This window comes from Artibeus jamaicensis, unplaced genomic scaffold (assembly GCF_021234435.1).
Source record: "Artibeus jamaicensis isolate MK-2021 breed Jamaican fruit bat unplaced genomic scaffold, CSHL_Jam_final contig_797, whole genome shotgun sequence".
In the NCBI taxonomy this organism is placed as follows: Eukaryota; Metazoa; Chordata; class Mammalia; order Chiroptera; family Phyllostomidae; genus Artibeus; species Artibeus jamaicensis.
In genome coordinates this window covers 7,331,448-7,358,202 of record NW_026521977.1, presented here as the reverse complement: position 1 = coordinate 7,358,202, position 26,755 = coordinate 7,331,448, and the positions used below count along the sequence as shown (strand labels likewise).

Here is a 26,755-nt window from a genome sequence, read left to right as displayed (position 1 = left end):
TGAATCATGCAAATAGTTTCCACAAAGGAATGTTCAAACTTAATGCAAAATTTGATGCAGAATTGTTGCTCCACTTACTCAGTCATTTTGAATGTGAAGGACACACAGTCACATGCTCACTCAATGGCATCTACTGCCACCACTGACTAGTAGAGTGAAGTCGTCATTGTTCACACATGAGCATTCCAGTTCACTCTTCTTGGCTGTCAGGTTACACTGATGTCACCCAAACTGTTCTCATGATATTAACAATGGCTGGACTTTTCCTGGACAAACCTCGTGTTTATGGTTCAAGATAGGGCATTCACCCTGGACGGTTATTGTTGTGTTGGCCATTGTTATTTTTTTTATTTGACACTATGGGAAAAGAGGTCAGTGCCCTTGACTAAATAGTCAGGTATTGCATATTTAAAAAATTTTTGTGGCACAAGAATATGCTACTTTCAGCATTCTGTTTGAAAATAACTGGTGTATGGAAATGAGATTTATGTAGTGTGTAGCAGGGTGTTTTTTCTGTGTAGGGTGTTTTTTCTGTGTATATCTACACACACACCACCACCACCACCACCACCAACCCCTGCAAACTGTCCCACCAATCTCAGTGTGGATCATAAAAAGAAGGTGCAATTAGGAAAATTCCAGTGTATGAAGATGTAGGAATTGGTGGTTGATAGGAGTTGGGGGATATGGAGATATGAGATAGTACTGACACTGAAGAACTGTAATTAAAAATCTAGGAATTTAACCCTTTTCCACTTTACAAAATGTCTTTCGTCTAATGAGTTAAGCAGGAGAGTGAAGTAACAAAACTGGCATATTACAAGAGAAGTGAGTGCTAAGTATCCCATTTTACAGATGAAGTAACAGGACACATTTATGTTCCTCCTAGAATGGACATAAGCACAGTAACTGGAAACTCTGATTTAAAATGAAAGCTCTGTCACCAATTTGTCATGTGATCCTAAGTGAGTGGTGTGTCTGTTTCCTTTTCTGCAAATCTGGAAGCATCTCATCCTGCTGCCCCTGATATGTTCCCTTAGGATGTGAGGCCATCTCTGAGAGATGCCAGGCCAGATCTTATCTGGACTTTACAGTGAAATCTTCAAAGTGTTATGGGAAATATGAAATTCTCCATAGGATAAGCAGGGTCTATCTACATGATTCTCTTAATTATTTCTGCACAGGACCTTATTAGGTCTGGGAAGGACTAATGCATAGTGTGTGCCTGAGCTCTCCATGGATATGCACTGTGTAGTTACTGAGTGTGATGATAGGGTAGCGTTGTGAAGGACACGGTTCTAGGGTAATGTACCCTTAAGACATTCTTCTTAAAGAGTGGGTGGTTACATTAGCTACCAGGTCATTTGTGTAAATTGTGACTTGGGCACATTTAAACAGAATCTCAGGGAAAAGGCAAAAAGGAAATTATATTTATGGAAGGGATAGCCTATCTAGGAAGCAGTTTCATATCTCTAATTCTTACAAAAACCTTGGGAAGTAAATGATAATATGCACATTTTCTATGCATATTCTTTATTTCAGAAAATGAGATTATATAGTTTTATAATCTGATTTCTTCACCTAACATATTTCGCACAAAGTTGTACTTATTTGTCTCCTCTTTTAGGCTGTGAACTCCTTGAAGTTACTAGCTCTACTTCATTCGCTTTTGTTTTTCCAGTGCTTACCATGGTGCTGGACACAGAACAAACATTCAGTAAATGATGAGTAACTAAAATTTACTCTAGGAATTAGGACTCTTAGATAATTAGCCTGTAGTCACCAAATCTTTATTTTTCTCTTTTTCTTTTAGCACCCCCTTTTGAATTATTATGACAAATTGAAAAGTGGTTAAAAACATAAAGTGCTACATACATGCTATGTAGCCAAGTTCAGACTATGTTGAATCTGCATTTACTTAAATTATTCTGGTCTGAATCCAGTTGATAATGCAGCTGTTATTCTTATAATCTCATCCTTAGTACATATTTGCACAACACGCGGTGTCAACTCATCTGAGTTACTTGGTGTTATTTGGCTGATACTCTAAATTACAGAGCTCCATTACTGAAGTCATTATTTGTGGTTAAGAGGGAGTGGTACTGAGAGTGGTGAATGAGTTTCTTAAAATGAGTATCAAAATGGACCCTCTTTAGAAGTCTTTACATTTATCTTGATTTAAGTACCTAGAACAAGCACAAAAAAATAGCCCTGCCTCATTTGTTTTGTCAGTTTACCTTACAGAAAATAGTAGACTGAATTAAAAAATGCATGGCTGTAGAAAATTAGTACTTATTTGTGAGGTTTTGTTAAGTGATTACTCCTTAAATGTTTTGCCACTTTATTTTGTGAGCAGGACTTAGGGAAAGAAAACTCAGCAGGGGTTGAATCCTTTCCTCTTTCTGGGTATGATAATGCACTGCAAATGTTGAGACTATTCTAACTATAATATTTATCTTACAATGAATCCAAGTTGTCAGTAGTTTGAGATCTGGGATTGTGCTTTATTGTTCTGTATTCCCAGACATCCCAGTTCATGCTGTGCATCCTGTGGACTCTCAGTCGTGTTAATTGAATCGCTGCTGAACTGCTTGTATTGGTCTCAAATTAAAAACAAAAACAACAACAAAAAAACCAACACTCTGAAATACCAAGACTTGCTTAATTTTCAAGTTAAATTCCATATCTAGTTTCTAATTCTTCTTTACATCTAAGAAAATATTTTATTAAAAAAAAGTACTGCAAAAATCATTGAGAACAGCTTCAGTAAGGTTAAACATTTTACAGAGTTATACAATTTTCATATTTACACAAAAGTTTTTGTGGGCTTACCCACATTTAACACAGTGGCCCTTTGACCCAGCAGTTACTGAATTTTAGTGAGTGTAGAAATTATTTGGGGTCTATGCTTTAAAATAGATTTTTGGGCCATACTTTCAGAATTGCCAAATCAATAGGTCTGGATGGGACCCAACAGTCTTAAAAATTTTTTTTTAATGACTACTTCAGGTGGTTCTCATATAGGGAGTCTGAGGATTATGTTTTGATAATCACTGTTTTCTCCAGTGCTACTTACACAAGACCTTCTCTGACTGCCGTTACTAAGTTGATACCATATATGTCTGAAATCAGAGAGGCTGCAAGAAAAAAAGATATATTAAAAATACCAAAGCAACACCAAAGAAGTATATATTGCTAAGAAAAGCAGAGGACATGAATGAAGAGCTAAAAGAGAACAAGTGTACTGAGTGAAAAATTATTAAAAAATTCCAAATTTCTTTTTGATCTACTGCCAAATTTATTTGATACTGGTCAGGTGGCCTTGCTGCTTTATGTTGTATAAAGTCTAAAGTTAAAAAGTATGTGGAATTTTTCTATAGTCAAAACCTCAAAATACAAGAGTTTTGGGGAGTTAGTCACATGGTGTTTCTGTAAATAGGTTTTGGAAGTTTGTGGTCTGTAGTTTGGTCTTGGTTCATTTCATTGTAATAAGCTACCTTTGTAAAATGGAAGACATGCTGTCTTTTAAGTAATCTCATTTATTTTTCATACAGACACTATTTTTATACTGACCATCCTTATTCACTGACAGATCTTCTTCAATTGTTATTTTAGGAGAACAGTAAAGTGTTGGCACTTGTGAAAATCTGTTAAATTTAGGCAATTCCATCTCTGATTTACCATTCTGCTACACATGGGGGCAAAGGTGAACTGGTGGGCCTAAGAAATTCAACACTATTTCTTCCTCTTCTGACCCAGAAATACCTTGATTTTACCCTCTATAATGTGTTAAAGAAGGTTTAGAAGTATGACATTAAAATGTTGATGAAATATAAAATTGCATAATCTTAGAATGTTAGAATCTTTAGAGGGAATGGGTATAGCAGTTAAAGCTGGCCCAGCTATGAATGGTGTGGCCAGCCATTCATAGCTGGACCAGCTTTAACAATCACCTGTGGTGCTTTTAAAACAAGTAAACTCCTGGCCCACTCTAGGAGATATGATTCAGTAGGTTCGGGTTGGGGCCCAGAGATTTGAATTTTATAAAGGCTTTCTAGGTGATTACATAATCAGCTAAGTTTTGGTACAATTTTCAGCTCAGTGTAAGAATGCTTTCCACAATATCCCCGACAAAGAGTCATCTAGACTTAACTTTGACAACTCTACCAGCAGATTTCTGTTTTGTAAAGCAATTTATCCCATTCCTTTTAAAGATTTGTTTGGACTCAGCTAAACTCCATTACCTTGTAATTCCCACCCATTAGTATTCTTCCTTTTGGAAAGAAGAAAGAGAAACTAAACTTTCAATTAGTAGTTACCATGCTACTTTCAACTGTGCTAGATATTGCCGGTTTGTGGGCTTGAAAATATTAAAGTAGATAGTGTCCTAAACTGCAATATGGATTATCAGAGTCCATGTAAGCAATTATCAAAATGTGGATGGTGGACACATTGGGACCCCTGAGAGGTCTGAAAAGTCAAAACTATTTTAATCATAATACTAAGACGCTATTTGTCTTTTTCAGTGTTGACATTTACCCTGAGGGTATAAAGCAATTTTGGACAAAACTGCTTGTACCTTAAACAAATCAGGACAGTGACACCACATTGTATTACTAGTCATTGAATTTTTTTAATCATCACCACTCACAGGGGAAAAAAGCTAGTTTCAATTAATAGTGTAGGTGAAACATTAAAATAATTTATTTTATTAATTCTTGATCGCCATGATAAAATGGGAAGTATGCAGAAAGCATTTATGTTACATAGGCAAGGACAATGTTTACCTTGAGGAAAATCACTTGTATGATTGAATTGCAAGTTGAACTAACTACACTTTTTTTTATAGAACATCTTTTTACTTAAAAGAATGGGTAACGGACATACAATGGTTATTTGGACTTGGATGCTTGACAGACATATTCTAAAAAATGAGCAAAGTGTCTGCGCCATTGTAAGAAAATCAATTGACACTGTTTGTTGTCATTAATAAAATTTGAGCTTTCAAGAGAAAATCAGTTGTTTGGAAAACTGGTATCTACCACCATGAGCTTGATGGTGTCACAATACTTAAAGCTTTTCTGATTAGACTGGTAATGATATGAACAAATTTGATTTTTAAAAATATTGAATAATGGAATATGTCAACATTTCAAAGATCTGCACAAACAGTGAGCTGGTATTTCCCAAATGAATGGATGCATTTTACAAAATCATGTATGGATAAAAGATGAATTTAAAAACCAGTGAGATTTAAAGTAATAGAATATAGTCTTGGCTGGTGTGGCTCAGTGGATTGAGTGCCAGCCTGTGAACCGAAAGGTCACCCATTCAATTCCCAGTCAGGCACAAGCCTGGGTTGCAGGATGGGTCCCCAGCTGGGGGTGTGTGAAAGGCAACCAATCAATAGTCTCCTGCACATCGATGTTTCTCCCCTCTTTCTTCCTACCTCCACTTCTCTCTCTAAAAATAAATCAATAAAATCTTAAAAAAATAAAAAAATTAAGTAACAGAATACAAAAAGTTCATTAGTATTCAGGTTTCAGATTACATGTTGTAATTAACCTTTGAGAAACTATTACTTGTCAAATTTTGATATAGTATCAGAGAGTAGCTACAATTATGTGTAGAGGCTACTAAAACACACTACCTCTTTCTAACTTCATATTTGTGTGAAGATGGGTATTTGTCACATGCTTCCACGAAATCAACATATCACAGATTGAATGCAGTAACACCTATGAAAATCCAGCTGTCTGTTACTAAACTAGGTATTTAAGAGATTTGCGAAAATGCAAAACAGTGCTTGTCTTCAAATTCCTTTGTTTTGGTAAATATGCTTATATTTTAAAAGTATGTTATTTATGTTACTATGTAAATGATTTTTATTTAATCATATATTTTATTTTAAGTGAATTAATAATTTTTTCTGATACTTAGTTTTTAATATGACCAATATTGATAAATGTAAGCATAGCTCTTTGGGACTCTTAATTTTAGAAATACAAAGGAATCCTGAGACCAAAGAGTTTGATGATTTTTAAAGTTTGTTCCAACTAACCACCTTTAGAACATGCAACCATTTTAATGGTTCCTGTAAAATTTCTTGGCCAATTTCTTCAGCCTACTTGTCAATGTCCCTTCTAAATGGTGGCCCTCAATAGTGAAATTATATTGAAGATGTAGGCTGAACAGCATAGAATAAATAAGCAGGCTACTATGATTAGGCTTTAATAATAACCTTTTTTGGAGATCTTTAAAAATAGGAGAAATTTTTCTTTTTTAAAGAAATAGGTTTTTGTTCCACGAAAACAAAGTTTTGGACTAAGTAGCATCTTAAAGAATCTTTCTTGACACTTCAGAAATACTGTTACTTTTGCTTTAGAAGATATAAATATCAATAACTAAACCCTAATTTTTCCATTCACTGTAGTGATGTTCTTCATTATTCACAATTGCATTTTTAAAATATTGGGCATTAACTTCGTATCAATTCCTTTCATATTTCATTTTTATAATCAATTCAAATGCTATGTAAACTAATCCAACCACCCATTTGTTGCTTGAACCTTCTTGCTAAAGCAAATTAAAAAAAAAAGTGAGGGTAAAAAAAGAAATGGGTGTGGCTTAGAGTCAGCTTTAAGCAGGATTTAAAAATTTAGCTTGAAAGCTTTTAAAGTCTAATTATACAGGGAGGTGGCAGTATTTTTATTTGCTGTTTACCTTTGATCTATTACCTATTTTGGGGAGAGTGGGACATGCTTTTGTGAGAATGTTTATGGTTTCTTCATTTGATGTCAAGATATTTGTTTGAAGTTGCCTTGTAATTCAGAGGTTTTTGTCTGTGTAACTAATATTAATATTTGGCTTCTGCTGTCAGATTAATAGCAAGTTAGCCAGGATTTGGGTGACTACTTTTGCATGTATAAGTGATATATAAAATTTACAAAATAACTTTATTGTTTCAGGACAAATTAGACACATTAAATATAAAAAATCTTAACGTACCAACTCATAAGTATAGAAGTAAAAATAAGCCTATATCTCACTCAATGTTAACATTTCTGTTAAATTGCATTTTACTTTGTGAAAGGTGTGTGTGCGTATGCACATTTGATTTTCTGTAAATTTATTGGTTCTTGCTATACATGTTGCTTTTTTGTTCAACAATATATTATAGCCATAATTTTATATCAGTAAATACAGGTTTATACATAATTTTTATTGACTGTAGGAATAATGTTATATGTATATATCATAAATTACTTGTCCAGTTAGTAAGTTATTTTCAATTTTTGGCTATTACAAAAATGATGTAATGAACATACACACATTATAGGTATATATCTTTATTATTATTATTATTATTTGCAATTAGTCCCTAGAATAATTTTTGGAAGTAGCATAGCAAACTTAAAGGAGATCAACATTAGAAATTTTAACACTTATTGTCAAATTATCATTCAGAAAACTTGTACCCAATTTATAATCTCATCAATGGTACATGAAAGTTTATTTTTCCACATCTTCACCAATACTATTTTTTGACCAGTTTACAAAATATTTTGCCAATTATTGTAGGTGAAAATATTTTATTTACATTTATCTATGACCAAATAATCAGAACATGTCACTAGCATGGTCAGATATAGTAGTCTGTGGCCATGTGGGATTATTGATTAAACAATTCTTGAGAGGAAAGGCCATATTTATTTATTTGTTCTTTTAATTTTTAGATTGAGGAATAATTGACATAGTATAGTTTTAGGTGTACAATATAATGCTTTTATTTATTCAAAATTTTTGGTGTGTTCAGACTATTCAGTGCAATCTCTACCTACTTGCTGAATGAATGAATGAATAAGCAAACAGAAAAACGGAACAATCTATGGTTCTGAGGATTCATTTAACTTAACAAATTGTGAGTTTTCTAGAACAGATGATGATTTGGTTTGTCATTTTCTTCTCTGTTTTCTTACTTCTGTGTTGCCCTCAGGACAAAAGTGGCTGCTTTTGTTTTGGAAATGTGTTCTTCAGTGTAAACTTTTTTAGTTCTTAAAGATGTAGCTTACTTCAAGTTGTATGTTAATTTGTATGTATATATTTATTTGTTTATAAAGATTTTATTTATTTAGTGTTAGAGAGAGGGGAAGGGGGGAGAAAGAAAGGGAGAGAAGCATTAATGTGAGAAAGACACATCCACTGGTTGCCTCTCACATGCCACCAACTGCTGACCTGGGTCGTGCTCCGACACCCAGGCATGTGCCCTGACAGGGAATTGAACTAGCAACCTTTTGGTTTTCAGGACAAAGCCCAACCCAGTAAGCCACACCAGTCAGGGCAATGTGTTAATTCTTGTGAGTTAATTCTTAACTCTTTGCCCATTGTAATATGTTGTTTGTTTATTCCTAAATTCTCTGCAGAAAGAAGTATGTATTAAATTCTTTTTGTTATAATAATGAACTCGGTGATTTTAGGAGCTTATACTTTTTAATTGTTTGCTACAAAATTCACTAATAGTGTAAAGCAGTTGAAAATGGGATTCAGAGCTGCTTTTAACATATGTAGCAAGGCTGGATTTATATGACAAATGAGACTTACTGACTTCATATTAATGTACATTAAAATATTCTTTACCCCAAATGTCTGGAATTTGAATTGTTCCAAATTTAAAATATTTCTAGAGTTAGAGATCTTAACTCTTAGAGTCAAATGATTGGAAAAAAAGAGATACACATAGCCACAATATTTTCTGCATGCATTTTATCTCCCACCATTTCAATGCAAATGAAGGAATGAGATGTATTGCATTGTGTTCCATAATTTCAATTCATGCTTTAAAAATATTTGCTAGAAGGATAAGGTGTGATTATTTGGAAATGTACAAGTACTTAAAAACCCTTTTGGATTCTTCCAGAGTTTAGGCTTTGGATATATACAGCATTTTGCTATCAATTTATTTTGTGGATAGCTTCAAAGTTATAATTTATCATTCAAGGTAGGATAAAATATGAGAAAAACTTGTAGCAGAACCAGTGTGCTTTGCTGGCTTTGCATAAAACACAGAGTGTGTCCACATAGGGTTGTGTGGTGCCCCAGATAAAACAGCTCTCCTGGGTCCTAAGACACCAGAAAGCCATGAGGAAGAGAAGGATGTAATACTAAAAATAAATGACAGAGCTACCTTCCCCTGGCCAGACTCTCCAGTACTTCTCATGTCTGTGGAAGTAGGCATTACAGAGTTACTGGAAACTGGATTGGGAAAGGCCTGAGACACCATTCCCCACAAAGAGAAGGAGGTCTGGTGAGGAAACCTAATGGGTAGTTCACCATTGATACTTAAAGCTGTCCAAAAGCCCAGGACAGATTCATTATCTATCAGCCCTACTTGAAAATACAATAAATTCTCTGGTCTTTTAGGAAGAAGCATATTTTAGGAGCTAGGGAAAGACTGAGTTAGGTATTTATATTTCAACTTAATCCAGGTGCCATACCTAATTTATTATGGCCATTTGTGCTGTAAGTGCAACATTGGTCCCTACAAATGATGTTAATTAAGAGTCTATTTTTTTTTCAGAATGAATTTTATTTAAATCTAGTTTGGTGACTAGGTTAACTAAGCTAGATATTTACCGGCCATATTTTTAAAAAGCGAGGATTGAATCAAACCAATCCCTAGAGTCTAAGTAAGTTCCTGACCTAAATTAGGAACCTAAGCTCCATTATTATTTTCAGTTGAACACTGCCTATAGCCATCCTCACATTTGGGAGAGAATATGGCCTTTGCAACAAAGTTTCTTTGTTTTCATGGAACGAAAAATGTGCTGTATTTAGACCAAACAATAAAAATAAACTACCAAACTACCTTCTAATGCATGGGGGTTCTGGAGAGAGGAAACCATAGATATTTAGAGGCATAAAGTGACTCATTGTGCTAGTTAAACTTTTTACAAGGCTAGCCCTGTGTGTTTGAGTTGCATCTGTTACTTCCTCAGCCAGAATTAAAGTGTGTGCAAGCAAAAGAATTTTGAATTGAGTTGTAGCTCATACAGAATGCATTGTATACATTGTATATAACCTAAGAGTCTAAATGGGGTCCACACCTTAGGTAGAACAAAAACTGCATCCTTTCATGTTTATTCCACCTACAAGGTGTTCTTATTGAAGGCAACCAAGATATTCTCTGCGAAGCTAATTCATTTTAACTTGCAGACATAAACTAAACATGTTTTTCAAATGTAACTTGTAAGCCTTTATTTCCCTTTTTAAAAAATGTATTTTTCTATTGTTTTTACTTATGCTTTTAAACATCAACTTTATTACTGAACATTTTTTTAAAAAGCTATAATGGCTGGAGGTATTGTATTCTTAGCAGTAGAACAATGAAATAATTGTTTCTTTTGTTATTGCCATCTTAGAAAAAGTTGTTAGAGTAGATGGGGACAACTGCCTGAGTCAATAATAGTGATTTGTAGTCAGAATGTATACTTCTTTAATAAAACATGTAAAGGCAATTTACTTAACCTTTTCATTTCATTTTCTGTCTAAATTTTCAGGTCACTTACATGAATTCAAAGGCAATTTACCAGTGATTTCTGGGTGCTGGGGCTGATTTTTTTTTGCGTATTTGTAAGTATTGGTTTATTTCTTACTCTTCTCATTGTGTAATGAAAGTTATACTTTGTAAACAAGTTCTTAACTCCTTTTGTGTGTGAATTTTTATTAGTTTTTTTTGTGTTTTTAAAGTGTTATTTATTTACTTTTTTGTGTTTTCTTAAGGGGAATACAGAAAAAATTTCAGCTGATGAGAAAAAAGCCTCAGTTTGTTGTGATTTCCATTGAAACAACACAATGGCAGGGCCCATTAAAATCAGCTGAAAGAATAAATATCTTTCTTTTTGAAGATGGAGCTCAACTGTAGGAAAGAGTTACTTTAAAGGGGGCTAGTCTATATGCACATGAATAATTTACCCTGGTGAATTCTAACAGTCTACTGCTTGTCTGGATTGAAAAGTGCCCTGTGCCTGTGCTCACAGAAAAGATGTCCAGATGATACAGAATTCAAAGAGCCACCAGTATAGGAGGATTATGTGCTAAGGAACTAAAGACTCATTTAGTAAATGTATAATATATATCATATTAGGGGTATTCCTGCTTTCTTCACCATCCCCCAAACAATATTAACTAAGATACTTTTTCTCAGGAAAGAAGGTAAATTTCAAGAAAAAAATGGAATGAAACTTAATTATCATTTAAAGTACTTTGGATTGTTTTATGCATATATTTGTTAATATAGAAGTAGTTTAGAGTATGTGGCAGGTATTAAACATGTCTGTAAAAAGATACTGTATTTTGGTAGAGTCTAAAATACATTTATGTGTGTATCATGTTGCAAACCATTGTCATCTAAAGGGCTATTTTGGTAATAACAAAGACATAGAATCTTTTCTTGTTAGTATACCCCTATAAAGGAGTTTTAGAGAATATACGTCTAGGAAAGTATTTTTTTAAAAAGTAACATTATAAGCTAGATTTTAAATTACTCAGTATTTAAGCAAAAAGCAGCCAAAATTTATTTAAAACCAGCTTTATCTTTCTTTTAGTAGTAGCAATGATTGGGGCTGGCATTTAGAATGAACTTTAAAAAAATGGACATGAATGTTTAATATAGTTTAATATATTTTGTATATTTTTAGTGTTTTAAGAATAAGCTGTGTTTTTTTTATGAAAACTATCAATTCACACAGTATTTTGCTGACTTAATTCTAATGTAAAACAAAATACTAAAGTACATGGTTCATTTGGATTAAATATAAGCTTTTAATTTGTGCAGGGTATCATAGTGAGGATTAGGAGGCAAAGAAGATGGAGAAAGATGTGTAAAGTATCTTTGAAGGGCTCTCAAGAAAAAGGATGATTCTAAGGAGTTGAGCTTATCCTGCTAGAAATCTGAGTGAGGGAAATAATTTTGAACTGTCCTAATCTTATCTTAGTTACTTTATCTTTTCTTTTACTTCTTTTCTCTCTCCTCTCATATCATTCAGTCATTCCCTTTAGTAAGTTTTTAAGATGATTAAATTAAAAAATGACAAATACAAAATACTGGCATTTTAACTAAGATGGCCTTCATGGAAATATAATTTACATTTATCATCACCTAGACTCTTTTTTCTGAATTCTTTACTCCCTACCCCAATTGCACAAACTAATTTGAATGGAGGTGATCCAAATAGCTGAGATTTCTCTTGTGATCTAACAAAAAGATGCTAAAAATAGAAGAAAGAGCACTATGGATATAGTTTTCATACGGTTATTTCTGCAGTTCAACTTCAGAGTTCGTCCTGATCACTTAGGCAAAAGTAATGCTAATCATTTGGGCCTAAAGTAACCGTTTTCTGGTCTAGTCATATGCTAGTTTAGGGCATGGGCTTTGTTGTCCTTTGGTTGGTGGTCTTAGGCTTAGTTAGGGTCATCTTCTGACTGTGGAACCTTTTTATTAAAGAAATGTAGAGGGATACTGTGACTAAGATCAGTCGGATAAAATTAACATGGCATCCAGAATGCTTGAGTTCCTATTTCTTTCAATTATTGCTGAAACTGTCTATCACACTGAATGATGAGGCAGGTAAAAAAAAATAAAAGTATTTATCTAGTCTGGCTTAAGAACAAGCAAACGGGATCAATGACAATGGCTTCTTTTAGGAACTTTAATTTCTATGTCCTGGAACTGCTTATTTGCTACATGATCTAAAGCAGAAAGTTATACCTCATGGCCATGGGAAGGTTTCTTAGTAAGGTGTGCAGAAGCCAGTCTGTGAGATAAGGAAGGTTGGATATTGTTTTGCACATCCATAATGAATGGGCCACACCAAGGGTGTGTGAGAACCGATTGGAATCTTACCTACTCACATCTACTACCTAGGTCAGAAGAGGAAAACACTGTGAAGGAAAATGGCTATCTTTATAGAAGCTCGAAGCGTCTTACTGTGGGTTTTTTTTTCTCTCTTGAAAAAAGAAAACCACCCTTTTCTCAAAGTAGTCATTGTTAACAAGACTGTTTTCCATGTTAATATCCCTCATTATTTTTTATTTTTAGTTAAAAAATAATTATGGAATTCTAACCATTAAATTTTACCAGGGCAATACATGATTGATTAAAAACAAAACAAAATAGAAATAGATTATTAAATAACCTGCTTTTCAGGTTACCCAAACCTTTTTAGTGATTTGAAAATAAATTACCTTTTATAAAATTCTATCTCCATTTATAGTCTCTCATCACAACCTTTTCCCTTAAAGGAGGTACAAAAAGTATTTTATTGTCTGGTACAAAAAGTGATTATTGCTTAACATGCTCAAGGCAATAGTAATAACAATATTTTAATTTGGTATAATTTGTTTTTGCAGACATTAAACTGGCTTAACTTTGTACCTCTCTGAAGTGAGTAGGAATTATTCTAATTTTTGCAGAGTAGCAGGACTTAACCTTTTAGTGCTCTTTCCTAATATCCAGCTTTCCGCTCTCACAGAGTGTTTTAGCTGCCTTCAGTTGTCATTGATCACTGTCTCAGTCTCCACTTGATTGCCAAACAAATATTTTTGAAAAGTTGAGGTAGAGTGAGTTAAGGAGGAGATTGTAGAGAGCCTTCCACCACTTTACTTTCTTATCTCCCTGGACCATTTGCTCTACCCTGACATTTGCCTACCCCCATTTCCCCAAACTATCATAGGCCATGCTTCTGCTGAAATTTTTGAATTGCATAAAATTTTAGGAAACAAAAAAATCACAAGTTCATCTCTTTGTGGTATTTTTAAATGGAAAGAAATCTATTTCAAACTGAGCATAGCTCAGTCCAAAGCTCCCTCAGTGAAAACATCTGTGATTTTTAAGGACAAGTAGGTCTAAGTGCATTATCTTTAAAAAATATTATTCCAGGCTAATCTTGACATAGAGCAGGTAAATAAAAAAGATGAGCTGTGAAAATCCACAAACAGGGCTTGAATGCCATTTTCCATGACAACGGGAGCTGCCCCATGAAAGCATTAACGCTGGGAATGTAAGGAATTTAAAATTGTGCCTTCTCAGTTTTATAGTTGTGTGCTCATGTTAATTAGAGATATACTGACATTTGAAGTATCTACATTAATACACACAGCTCTTATACATTTGTGAACTGTGGTTAGAAATCTACTTTAATTGAAAGCAGTTTGGTAATCTGGATTTGTATATCCATTACATTTTAAGCTTTTAAAGTTTTACATACCAATGCCCTTGGACACTTGTTCTTTCTGCTCACTTCACTTTCTGTTTCTAATTTATACCTGAAAAAGTAGCCTGGCCTATTTTTAATCTTAGTTGTGTTTTGGGGCAATATTATTGGAATTTTGAGAAAAAATATTTTAATGGTGTCCTTTACTTGCTGTAGTTTGAATCTTTCTTCCCTCTCTGACTTTCTAAATTGTTGGTTTTTCTTGCAAACCTTTAAGACCTGGCCTGGAAGTAAGGTAGGATTTAGGTTTATGGAATTTGTTTCACTGGCTTTAAGCACTAAAAAGCTGCTCTTCATGGTCACACTATGGTTTTCTCTAAAAAAGCCCACATTAGAGACCTTGGTGGGATGAACAGTGCAGAGACATTCTGCTTTTTCTAGAATAGCTGAATTGCATCCTTCTTTCTTGATGTCAAGCCATGTTCGCAGTAGCTTGATGACTTCTTGAGGTCATCTTTTAATTCTAGAGGTTTTGCTTTGTGTTACACTTAAAGGAAGACTTGTCATCTCTTTTTGGCAAGCCTGTATTTCTTAAGAATCTGCCTGTCAGGATTTTTAACTTAATTGTTTTGTGTGTGTTGTTTAATAAAACACCCACACTTATTTTTGGACCAGTCCCTGAATATTACACAAGACCAGTTAGAATGAAGCTTCCTTTTTGTTTCACCAGAACAAACTGCTCTAAAAAGTTTGTAATACTCTGTACTTGTTTCATTAAACCATTTTACTGGCACCATTAAACCACTGAAACCTGGGACCATTAAAACTTACTCAGTACTATTATTATTATTAAGGCCTATTTTTACCCTTTATTACTTTTTTCACTGTACTAAGTTCTTCTGTTTTTATTCTGTCATGATGCTTACTACATATTGTGCCATCACAGCAAATTTTGGAAATTTTAAGTTAATTGCTCAATTATCAGTGATACTCATGAAGCACTTGAAACTTGCACAGTGGTAGACTTAAACATTTCAAAATAAGTTGGTGTGTCATAGTCTTAAATGTGAAACATGACAATATCTACAGACATAAAAATATACTGCCTGAGCTAGGCATTTCAGGGAAGACTAAAACCGACTCTTAAAATCAGGGCTTTTGTCTGGCACTGAAGTGTGTCATCTTTGCTCGTTTCAAACATGTCTAAATTTGATCTTGGTTTACTTTTCAAGCCTAAAAATTTGGTTATGGTTATAAAGGAAAAGGGAAGTAAAACTATTGATTCTGTTTGAATGTCTTGCTGGAACCTCATGATCATGATATTCACTGTAAAGTGGAATTTGGTGTGAGGTAGATCCGTGCTGGATGCCAGTCAAGGAGGCTGACTTATTAAAGAAGAGAATGACCTCTTTATGAAGTTTCTTTACTCATGAGGCAATCCTCTAATCAGAGGACAGTGGTACATTGAAGGCAGTATTTTGATGATTTATTTATATTGAAAAAACCCGATGAGAAAAATGACACTTAGGAGACTTATTTTGAATCCTACACAGTAATATTCTCAGATGCCTTTAAGATAACTTACACATTATGGCAAAATAATTATTGTAACTCATTTGGCAACTAGGCAAATTATCATTAAATTTTGCATTAGTATTCAGTTTCGGGTTTTCTCTAAACTAATATAGTGCCAACAGCTCTTTTTTTAGATGCTATTATGGTTCTTTTACATTTTTATAGTATTGTAGTAAAGCTGAATTTACTAGCTACATTTGAAGGTGGAGTAGAGCAATACAAGAGTCAACATTAAAGTGATTCAGTGCCCTTTGGAGAAAAATTCTTTTTAACTCGAGATTGGAAACAATGTGGGGCTTGGGGATAGTTTAAGAGTGGCTAATAAATTTGGATATTCCCCCCAAAAGCTGTTCTCTCAACCTGTTTTAACCAAGAAAATAGGCTTAATCATCTTCCAGTATTCTTATACAACTGTCATTAATATTTAAAGGTATTAAATATATACAGAGAAGGGGAAAAAAAGCCATAATTTGAACTGGGTGGTGGTCTTAAATATAAGGAAGTAAAAGAATATCAATAAATACAGTAATTATGCACAGCTAGCTATTATTTTACAATGTAATGATCTATTACATGTGAAATATAAATGGTCTATAACTCAGTAGAAAGCAAAGTCATTGACTTAAACATTTATATAGAAGTATTTTAGTAACTATTCACTTTATAAAGATTGTTTGAATAATTAACAAATTCCAGTTCTTTTTGTTGTTTGCTTGTCTCTACATATGACTTTCAGCATATAGTTTCATTTGAAGGACATATTCATGTTATCTCAGAGCATGGGTATAAATGTTTACACTTCAACAAATTTTTGCCAGCTCCAAACATCAAAATGTGAGTTAAATATTGCCTGTAAAGATAAAAATATATTCTGTGCTCTCTTTCTCTTTCTTTCTCCCTCCCTGACTTCTCTTCTTCTCTGCCCTCCCTTCCCTTCTCCTCTTCTAGTGCTCTGTTTCTCCTGCTTGCTCCCTTTCCCTCTCCATCCCTCACCCCTGTCTGATTCAAACACACCATCTGTTTGACTTCAGAACGTATTTCTCTGATTCTACAACACCAGCAGGGTTTCAGTTTATTTAGAAAATTTTTTATTGTAAACATGTCTGATAAAATTTCTATAGGTTCAACTGTGTCAGAGTGCGTCAAATCTGTTTACGTCTTTGTCTGAGAACTCTTATATTTTGCTCTGAGATTGAATGCAATGAAAGAAAGGCCCATCTTGTCTTTTTCTCACCGTCTTGGAATATGGCACAGTCTTATGCTAACAGTTCTCTCCAGAAATACAGATTTTATACTCTAGGTTTTTGGGTTCTTACAGAAAGAGAATGCCTTTCTTCCTTCTCTGAGATTATCTTTTCACTTAGGTCCTTGTGCTGCTGTATTGACTTCCAGTAGTGGGCATAGTGATTGTTGCTTGCCCTGCTCAGTTTTTTTCTAGAGGAGACATGTGTTACTCATATTTAGAGAGAGCCTGTGGGAAGAGCTGGACTCAAATCAAGGAACTGTTATCGTTGCAGGTGCTGGGTACTGGGGCTTGGTTTGCTTATTAAACCAGTGACCTTACCTCATTTTTTACTGCTAGAATTTTCCCTTTTTAAAAAATTTTTATTTTATTTCTTATGCCATTACAGATGTTCTATTCCCCCCTTCATTCCCCTTCACCCTCCACCCCCACGCCCACCATTCCCCCCTTTAGTTCATGTCCATGTGTCTCAAGTTTTTTAGATTCTATATTTCCCTTACTATTCTTGCCCCCCATCTATTTTCTTCCTACTATCTATGCTACTTATTTTCTGTACCTTCTCCCCCCTTCTCCTTCTCCCACTCCCCTGTTGCTAACCCTCCATGATATCTTCATTTCTATGTTTCCACTCCTGATCTAGCTGTCCTTTTAGTTTGCTTTTGTTTTAGATGTGGTTGTTAATAACTGTGAGTTTGCTGTCCTTTCACTGTTCATCTTTTTTATCTTCTTTTTCTTAGATAAGTCCCTTTAACATTTCATATAATAAGGGCTTGGTGATGATGAACTCCTTGAATTTGATCTTATCTGAGAAGCACTTTATCTGTCCTTCCATTCTAAATGAAAGCTTTGCTGGACAGAGCAATCTTGGTTGTAGGTCTTTGGATTTCATGACTTGGAATACCTCTTTCCAGCCCCTTCTTGCCTGTAAGGTCTCTTTTGAGAAATCCGCTGACAGTCTGATAGGAACTCCTTTGTAGGTGACTGTCCCCTTATCTCTTGCTGCTTCTAGGATTCTTTCCTTCATTTTAATCTTGGCTAATGTAATGATGATGTGCCTTGGTGTGTTCCTTCTTGGGTCCAACTTCTTTGGAACTCTCTGAGCTTCCTGGATTTCCTGGAAGTGTATTTCCTTTGCCAGATTGGGGAAATTCTCCTTTATTATTTGTTCAAATAAGTTTTCCACTGGTGGCTGTTCCTTTCCCCCTTCTGGTACCCCTATAATTTGGATGTTGGAGCGTTTAATGATGTCCTGGAGGTTCCTAAGTTTCTCATTTTTTAAAATTTTTGTTTCTTCATATTTTCTTATTTGGTCATTTTTTTCTTCCTTCTCGTTCACTCCCTTGATTTGAGACCCAGTTTCCTTTTCATCTCTATTGGTTTCCTGTGCAATTCCCTTCATTTGTTCCTCTAATTTGTGACTAAAATCAACCAGTTCTGTGAGCATCCTGATGAGCAGTGTTTTGAACTGTGCATATGAAAGTCTTGCTATTTCTTCGTCGCTTAGAGTTATGGGCTCTGGGGCTTTGAGATCTTCTTGAGCCATTTTTGGTCTGTTCAAGCGCATTAAGTATGAGGAGCAGAGCCTTAGGGGTGGGCGGGGCCACCAGGGCGAGGTCGCTGGGTTGTGACGCCTTATGTGGGAGCAGGGTCAGAGCGGGGAAATGGCGGCCCTCTCTGCTGCCACCTGCCACTGGGGCCTGCTGGGTCCCACTTGGTCCCGTCTCACTGCCCACTCCCTTGACGGTCTATCTGCACAGGAATGCGGCACCACAGTCAACGCACCGCCCAGCGCCCTTGCCGGATCCACGGGTTGCTCACTGGGTCCACCCTTTGCAACCCCACGCCTGGGATCTGTGCACCTGAGTCTGTCTGACTGAGTTTTCCTGTGCAACCCCGCTCCGCCAGCTGCTGGCTTCGCCCCTCTTACTGGTCAGGCTGAAGAATTTGTTGTTATCAGAGTTCCGAAAAGTTCAATTTTCTGTGTTCTGGCTGTTTTTTCCGTTGCTAATATTTTGTTGTCTCTAAACTTGGCTGTGTAAGAAAGCACAACGTCTCCACCTATGCCTCCATCTTGGCAGAAGTCCCCTTGTTTTTAATAAATAGTATTTTCAAGAAGTTTTTTAATATTGGTTTTTTTGCATAACACCAGTGACCATTTTTATTTCCTTTTATTCTGGGTGAAATCTTTAAAAAATGCTTAATGTGCCTTTCTATTCTATTTCCCAGGAAGGGTGGCAGTGTAACCATGTTGACAGTAAGTGCAAAGTTTGTCTCATCTCATAATGCAGAGAGGTGTCATTGTATCTGAGCTCTCAGTAGTATGATATAGTCATGCATGTATACATTTCGAGGTTGTGTAGGTGTGGTTAGGTCAAACAGGAAATGTGTGTCTTCTAAATATATTAGATTTATATATATTTAAATCTTGCTGTCTACTTAAAGTATCCTATATCAACTCCCAAGAAGGTACAAGAAACAGATTTCTGTGATGTAAATAAATAACCATCTTTACTGGACCAAATTGTCAACCTTGGAAATTCTGACCATATGGAATTTATCATTTGAAGCCATCTAGCATACTTGGGACTTAGTATCTTAATAAGGAGAGATCTGACCCAATAGCATGTTCATGCTGGATGGTATAATCAGTGGTCAATCTAATGCCTAACTTGCTCCCTGAGAACTATTTAAAGATGTCTTCCCAGTTATGACAAATCCTTTTTTGGGTAGCATGTATTTTCTTCCCAGGAGACTGCTTAGTATCTGTTGGAAGTCACTTCAACTTCACAAATATATAGTGAATACTGACTATATTTAAAGTACAGCATTAGATGCTGCTTTGGAAATAAATGCACAAGGACAAAGTTCCCACCATTAATAACCTTGGAATCTAGACATAATTATTGAACCTTATTGTTTTGTGTGTCCCTAGTGTCTAACTTAGTGCATGACTCAAAGGAGGAATTAATGCATATTAATTAAGTTGCATTGATTATTGCAGAAGAGATAAACAGAGGAGAGATATAATTCCCCATACAGAATATGTTAAGTGTCTTAATAAAGTCAAAAATAGCATGGTGGGGGTTTGAAAGAGTTAAAGATATGTCTTTTTAAGAAGGGACTAATGAAGCAGACTTTTTGATTTTCTTTGAAAGTTGAATAGAATTTTGTCAGTGAAATGGGTGAAAGGATGAAGAGAGAGGAATATTCGTGTAGTGAGGGGAATAGCAGGAGCATGGAACAAATAGAAGCAGGGAAAAATGTGATAGGTAACAAGAAGAAATACAGTTTGATTGAGGTATAGGTTATGTATAAGCTAGAATATTTAGTGTAATCATATCATTGTGGCCCACAAGGCTGAGTTAAGGCATTTGTTAAATCTTTGGAGGCCAACAACAAAATATCCAGTTGTAAGGCAAGAGATTTGCTTTTGAAAAATTAGTTTAGCTAGCAGAGTGATTAGCGGGGAAAAAAGACTTGAGAGTTTTGGTCAAATTGGAGGCATAGGTAGACATACTTTGCCTCCTTGCCCAACCACAAAAACGAATTACAACTAAATCTTAAAAAAAGTAATACCCAGAACTGTCAGAAAATCGATCTGTATGGAAGTCCAAGAATGAAGGATTTAAAGAAGCCACATTCATCCAGATGGGTAGGAAGGACAGAGACATGAAAATGGGTTAGAGAGGTGAAGAGGTGTGTGTGACATGGAGAAACAGCAGCAGAATGGGCATGGGTGGTTCCACGTTCACGTGTCATAGATAAAAATCAGGAACAGGAGTGAGCGATCCCAGCCCCAGGCCAGACCACATAGTCCAGGGCTTCAGCACCGGGAAGATAAATTCCCATAACTTCTAAATGTAAAAAGCAGTGGGGGTTGTGGTAGCGGAGGAAACTGCCATATTTTCAGGAAACTTTGCTTAAAGGGCTTGGACGGTTTAAAATGTACACAAACCCACCCATCTGGGATTCAATACTAGGGCAACAGCTGGAAGGGAATCAATCACATATGGGAAGTGTGTGAAGTGACTGGATGTAAGGCAAGTGCTGGCAAACCCCTGGAAGTCAGGCAGCAGCACAGTCCCCTCTCAGAGCCCTCCTCCAACACAGAGCCACAAAGTGGTGAAGTGGGTTGCCTTACCGTGGCAATCACCTAAGGTTCTGCCCCACACGATTGACAGGTACATTTTATAGCGAGTCAAAGCAGCTCTATCTACTACACAGAAACAAACACAGGGAGGCCGCCAGACTGAGGAGACAAAGAAATATTGCTCAAATTAAAGAACAAAACAAAATCCCAGGAAAAGAACTAAAAAAAATGGAGAAAGCCAACCCATCAGATGGAGAGTTCAAAACACTGGTGATCAGGTTGCTCAGAGAACTCCTTGAGTACAACCTCAACAGAAAGGAAGAAATGAAGGTTACACTAAGTGAAATAAAGAAAAATCTACAGGGAACCAACACAGAAGGGAAGGAAGCCGGGATATAAATCAATGATTTGGAATATGAGGAAGAAATAAACATTCAACCAGAACAGAAGGAAGACACAAGAATTAAAAAAATTGAAGATAGTATCAGAAGACTCTGGGACATCTTCAGATGTGCCGATATCTGAATCATAAGTATGCCAGAAGGAGAAGAGGAAGAACAAGAAATTGAAAACTTACTTAAATAAATAATGAAAGAAAGCTTCCCTAATTTGATGAAGGAAATAGACATACATGTCCAGGAAGCGCAGAGAGTCCCAAAGAAGTTGGACCCAAAGAAGATCACATCAGGACACATCATAATTAAAATGCCAAAGGTTAAAAATAAAGAGAGAATCTTAAAAGCAGCAAGAGAAAAGCAGAGAGTGACCTACAAAGGAATTCTCATAACACTATCAGTGGATTTCTCAAAAGAAACTTTGTAAACAAGAAGGGACTGGCAAGAAGTATTTAAAGTGATGGAAAGCAAGGACCTTTAACCTAGATTACTCTCTCCTGCAAAGCTATCATTTAGAATGGAAGGACAAATAAAGTGCTTTTTAGGCAAGGTAACATGAAAGGAATTCATCATCACCAAGCCATTGTTACATGAAATGTTAAAGGGACTTATCTAAGAAAAAGAAGATTAGAACTATGAACATTAAAAAAGCAACAGATTCACAACTATCAATGAATGAATCTAACAAAACAAAAGAAACTAAGCAAACGAACATAACAGGAACAGAATCATAGATACAGAGATCATTTGAAGGGTTATCTATCAGCTGGGAAAGGGAAAGGGGAAAATGGGGGAAAAGAGGCAGGGATTAGAAAGCATAATTGGTAGGTACAAAACAGACAGGGGATGTTAAGAATACTATAGGAAATGGGGAAGCCAAAGAACTTATATTCAAGACCCATAGACATGAGCTAAAAGGAGGGATTGCTGGAGGGAAGGGGCATACTGGGCAGAGGAGGCAAAGAGGGAAAGTTGGGACAACTGTAATAACATAATAAAATATACTTTTAAAAAAGATAAACTAGAGAAACAGCTAGTTAGGGCTATTGCAATGGTTCAGGCAGGGGGTAAAAAGTTTAACCAAGGATGGATATTTTGGGAACAGAAAGTTAGGAACAGAAAGAAGAGACTTTCCAATGTAGGATCAATCAGACTGATCATGCTATATGTGGTAAAGAGCATGAGGGAAAGAAAAGAGGCAAAATGACTCCTATTAGCTTTCCTTTTTTTGTTTTTCATCATACACTGATTTTTAGAAAAAGCAGAAGCATTGGTCATGCTAATTTTCCCTTGATATCTCATTGGTTAAATATTCATTGAAAATTAAGGATTTTTATTCTTCTCTTGGATGACTGGGAGGAGCATGTGTTTTTAGAGGAATGAGAATATGCCTAAAGATAAAATTACTTTGAGGATTTAGAGGCATAACATAAACACAAAAGATAATAACACTAGGAGTTCAAGAACACAGGCAGGGCCTTGTTGATTTCAGAGACATAAGATGAAACTTGGCTACCATGACTGGGAGAAGTGAAGATACTTGAGATTATGGCTTTCCTATTAGGTAGCTGTCACATAGGGATTAGCTTCTAACATCTGTGAGGAATAAAATAGATGCACATGGAGTTTAGTTACTTTAAAATTTCCTCAGATAAGTGATGGCTACGACTCCCTGGTTATATTGCTATAGTCTGTCCTTCTCCATAGAAGGTATAGTTGCAGCAAATTATATACTTACCTTATAGGCCTCCTTACTTGTCTCTTTCAAGGGAAAAGGAAATAATGCAGGAAAATACATTTAAGAGTAAGGAAAGACTTATTTAAATAAAAATTAAAAAATAGACTTTTTCAAGAGTCTTATTACCTTATAATTCTTATTACTTTATCAGGCTAACATTCATTTCTTTATTCATTCTCTCAATAAGAATATGAATTCAGGACTTCTCTGGACATGAGGTATAATTTAAAATGGGAAAGGAAGAATTAGTCCTCAGGAGTTTATCATTTATCTGTGGGAAGAAGTGGAATACACTTACATGAAAAAGAAGAACAAAAAGGTGACTGATACAAAACCTAGCAATTCCAACCCTTCACTTTCAGTTTGTGTAAGTCTTTTCTTCTGAGATGGGTCTCTTGTAAGCAGCATATGTATGGGTCATGTTTTATACATTCAGCTATCCTATGTCTTTTGATTTAACCCATTTATATTTGAGATTATTATTGATAGGTCTTTATTATAGACATTTTCCCCCTTTGTACCTGTGTTCCTCTATCTCTCTTTTTTTTTTCATCTTCTTAAAGCAGTCCTTTTAGCATCTTGCCAGGCTGGTTTGGTGGAGGTGTATTCTTTCAGCCTTCTTTTGTCTGGGAAGCTCCTTATTTGGCCTACCAATTTAATCGAGAGCCTTTCTGAATAGAGTAGTCTTGGTTGCAGGCCTTTGCTTTTCATTACTTCGAATATTTCTTGCCATTCCCTTTTGGCTTATAGTGTTTCCATTAAGAAGGCAGCTGCTAGCCTTATCGGGGTTCCCTTTTATGTTGCTTCCTGTTTCTTCCTTGCTGCCTTTAAGATTCTCTCTTTGTCTTTGAATTTTGCCATTTTAATGATGATGTGTCTTGGAGTGGGCTTCTTTGGGTTCCTCTTGATTGGGACCCTCGGATGAGTGATGACTATGACTCCCCGGTTGACATAGACTATTGCTGTAGTCTGTCCTCCATAGAAGGTATAGTTCTTGGATTTGTGTGACTTTTCTCTGGTCAGATTAGAAAAGTTTTCCATCATTACTTTTTCAAATAGGTTTTCTATTCTTGTTCCTCCTCTTATCCTTTTGGTATCCCTATAATACAGATATTATTATGTTTCATGTTGCCCTGCAGTTCTCTTAACCCCTCTTCATGCTTTCTGAATCTTTTTCTGGAATTTTTATTTTTTACCTTGTCCTTCGTCTTGTGATTTGATCCTCTGCTTCATCTAGCCTGCATTTGATTCCTTTTACTGTGTTCTTCAATTCAAAAATTGTATTCTTCATTTTCTCTTGGCTCTTGTTGATCTGACGATTCCACTGCTGTGGTTATACCCTAAAAACCCTGAAACACCAATTCCAGAGACCCTATGTATCCCAATGTTCACAGCAGCACAATTCACAAAAGCCAAGTCTTGGAAATAACCTAAGTGCTCATCAGTAAATGAGTGGATTGAAAAACAATGGTACATTTATACAACGGAATTCTATACAACAGAAAGAAAGAAGGAGCTCCTACCCTTTGTGACAGCATGGATGGATATGGAGAGCATTATGCTAAATGAAATAAGCCTGGTGATGAAAGACAAATACCATACAATCTTACCTATAAGTGGAACCTAATCAACAAAACAAGCAAGCAGAATATAACCGGAGACATTGAAATGGTTACTGATAGTAACCAGAGGGAAGGGCAGAGGGCAATAACAGGGGAAAGATGGGGAAGGGTCATTGAGGAACATATGTAAAGGACCCATGGACAAAGCCAAAGGGGGGGGGAAGGAGTGATTGTGAGAGGTGGGGGAGGGTGGGGTGGAGGGAATATGGTAAGGGGAAAATGGAGACAACTGCATTTGAACAACAATTAAAAAAAAAAAAAAAGCCAAACCAAAGCAAAACCTAACAATTCCTTCCTGGGAAATGCTTTGGTGGAAGGAATGTTGTTATTGTTCCTTCTTGGAGACCTGGTGTGGCTTATCATCTTCAATGTCCACTCAGCTGTATGCACCTCAGCCTCTTGACACACTGAACCCCTTGTTACCACTTCAATAAAGGGTGCTCTTTTATAACCTGTATACGACAAATATCTGTCTCACTTGTGCCTAGCAAGTAGTGCATATTAATTAGTGTATAATAGGTTCTAGTAAAGAGCTTTATGAATGAATTATAGAAACTCAGCCTTTCATACATTCAATCAATTAAGATCTTTTAGGTTAAATTTTTTTTCTAAATTTTGACTGTCATATAGGGAATATAAAATCTATTATTTTTTCATGTTTTGGGCTTTTGATAGGCTTCTATACTTTAAAAGCCTCCAAACAACTTTTGAGTGTCTTCTGTGAATTAGAATTATATTAGATACTTCGTATTTTAGCAAATGTTCATGGATTTGGAGAAAAATATGGTTAAAATGTCAATACTACTAAAAACAATCTATAGATTCAATGTAATGCATATCAAGATTCCAATGACATTTTTTACAGAAGTAGGAGAAAAACACTCCTAAAGTTTATATGGAACTACAAAAGAACCCTAATAGCCAAAGAAATCTAGAGAAAGAGGAACAAAGTAGGAGGCATTATATTCTTTGATCTTAAGCAATACTAATCAAAACAATATGGTACTGGCATTAAAATAGATGAATAGACCAATGGAACAGAATCAAGAGTTGAGAAAAATCCAAGCATATATGGTCAACTATATTTGACAAGGGAGCCAAGAATACACAATTGAGAAAAAACAGTCTCTTCAATAAATGGTGCTCAGATAATTGGGTATTCACATATAATAGAATGAAAATGGATCCCTATCTTATACTACTCACAAAAATTAACTCAAAATAGATTAAGACTTAAATGTAAGACCTGAAACCATGAATCTCCTAGAAGACAACATCGTAATAAAGCTTGACAAGGGTATAGGTAATGATATTTTAGATATGATACCTAAAGCATAAACAATAAAATAAAAAATAAACAAGTGGTCAAGCATCAAATTAAAATGATTCTGTACAGCAAAGGAAACCATAAATAGAGTGAAAAGACAACTGATAGAATAAGAAAAAATATTTTTCAACTATATATCTCAAAATATGTGAAGAACTCATACAACTCAAGAGCATTAGACCAAATAATCCAGTATGAATGGGCAAAGGATCTGAATATACATTTTTCCAAAGATATACAAATGACCAATGGGCACATGAAAAGATACTCAACATCATTTGCCATTAGGGAAATGCAAATTAAAACCACAGTGAGATATGACCTCATGATTGTTAGAATGCCCATGATCAAAAAGACAAGGGATAACATGTAGATGTGGAGAGAGAGGAGTCCTTGTTCATGGGACTGTATTTGGTACAGCCATTATGGAAAACAGTATGGAGGATGCTCAAAAAATTAAAAATAGAACAGTCATAAAATTCATATATTCTGGGAATATATCCAAAGGAAATGAAAACACAAACTCGAAACTAAATCTGCACCCCCATGATCATA

The 26,755-nt window shown here is 35.4% G+C and overlaps 1 protein-coding gene across 3 annotated transcripts in view; it reads left to right on the top strand.

The window, feature by feature from the left end:
* The window catches only part of SOX6 (SRY-box transcription factor 6), a 625,241-nt gene that overhangs the window by 110,738 nt on the left and 487,748 nt on the right, over positions 1 to 26,755 (top strand). For all 3 annotated transcript variants that reach the window (XM_037150551.2, XM_053672994.1, XM_053672993.1), the window contains exon 2: positions 10,557 to 10,629. The gene's annotated coding sequence lies outside the window, so the exon portion shown is untranslated. The remainder of the gene's footprint in view (positions 1 to 10,556; positions 10,630 to 26,755) is intronic.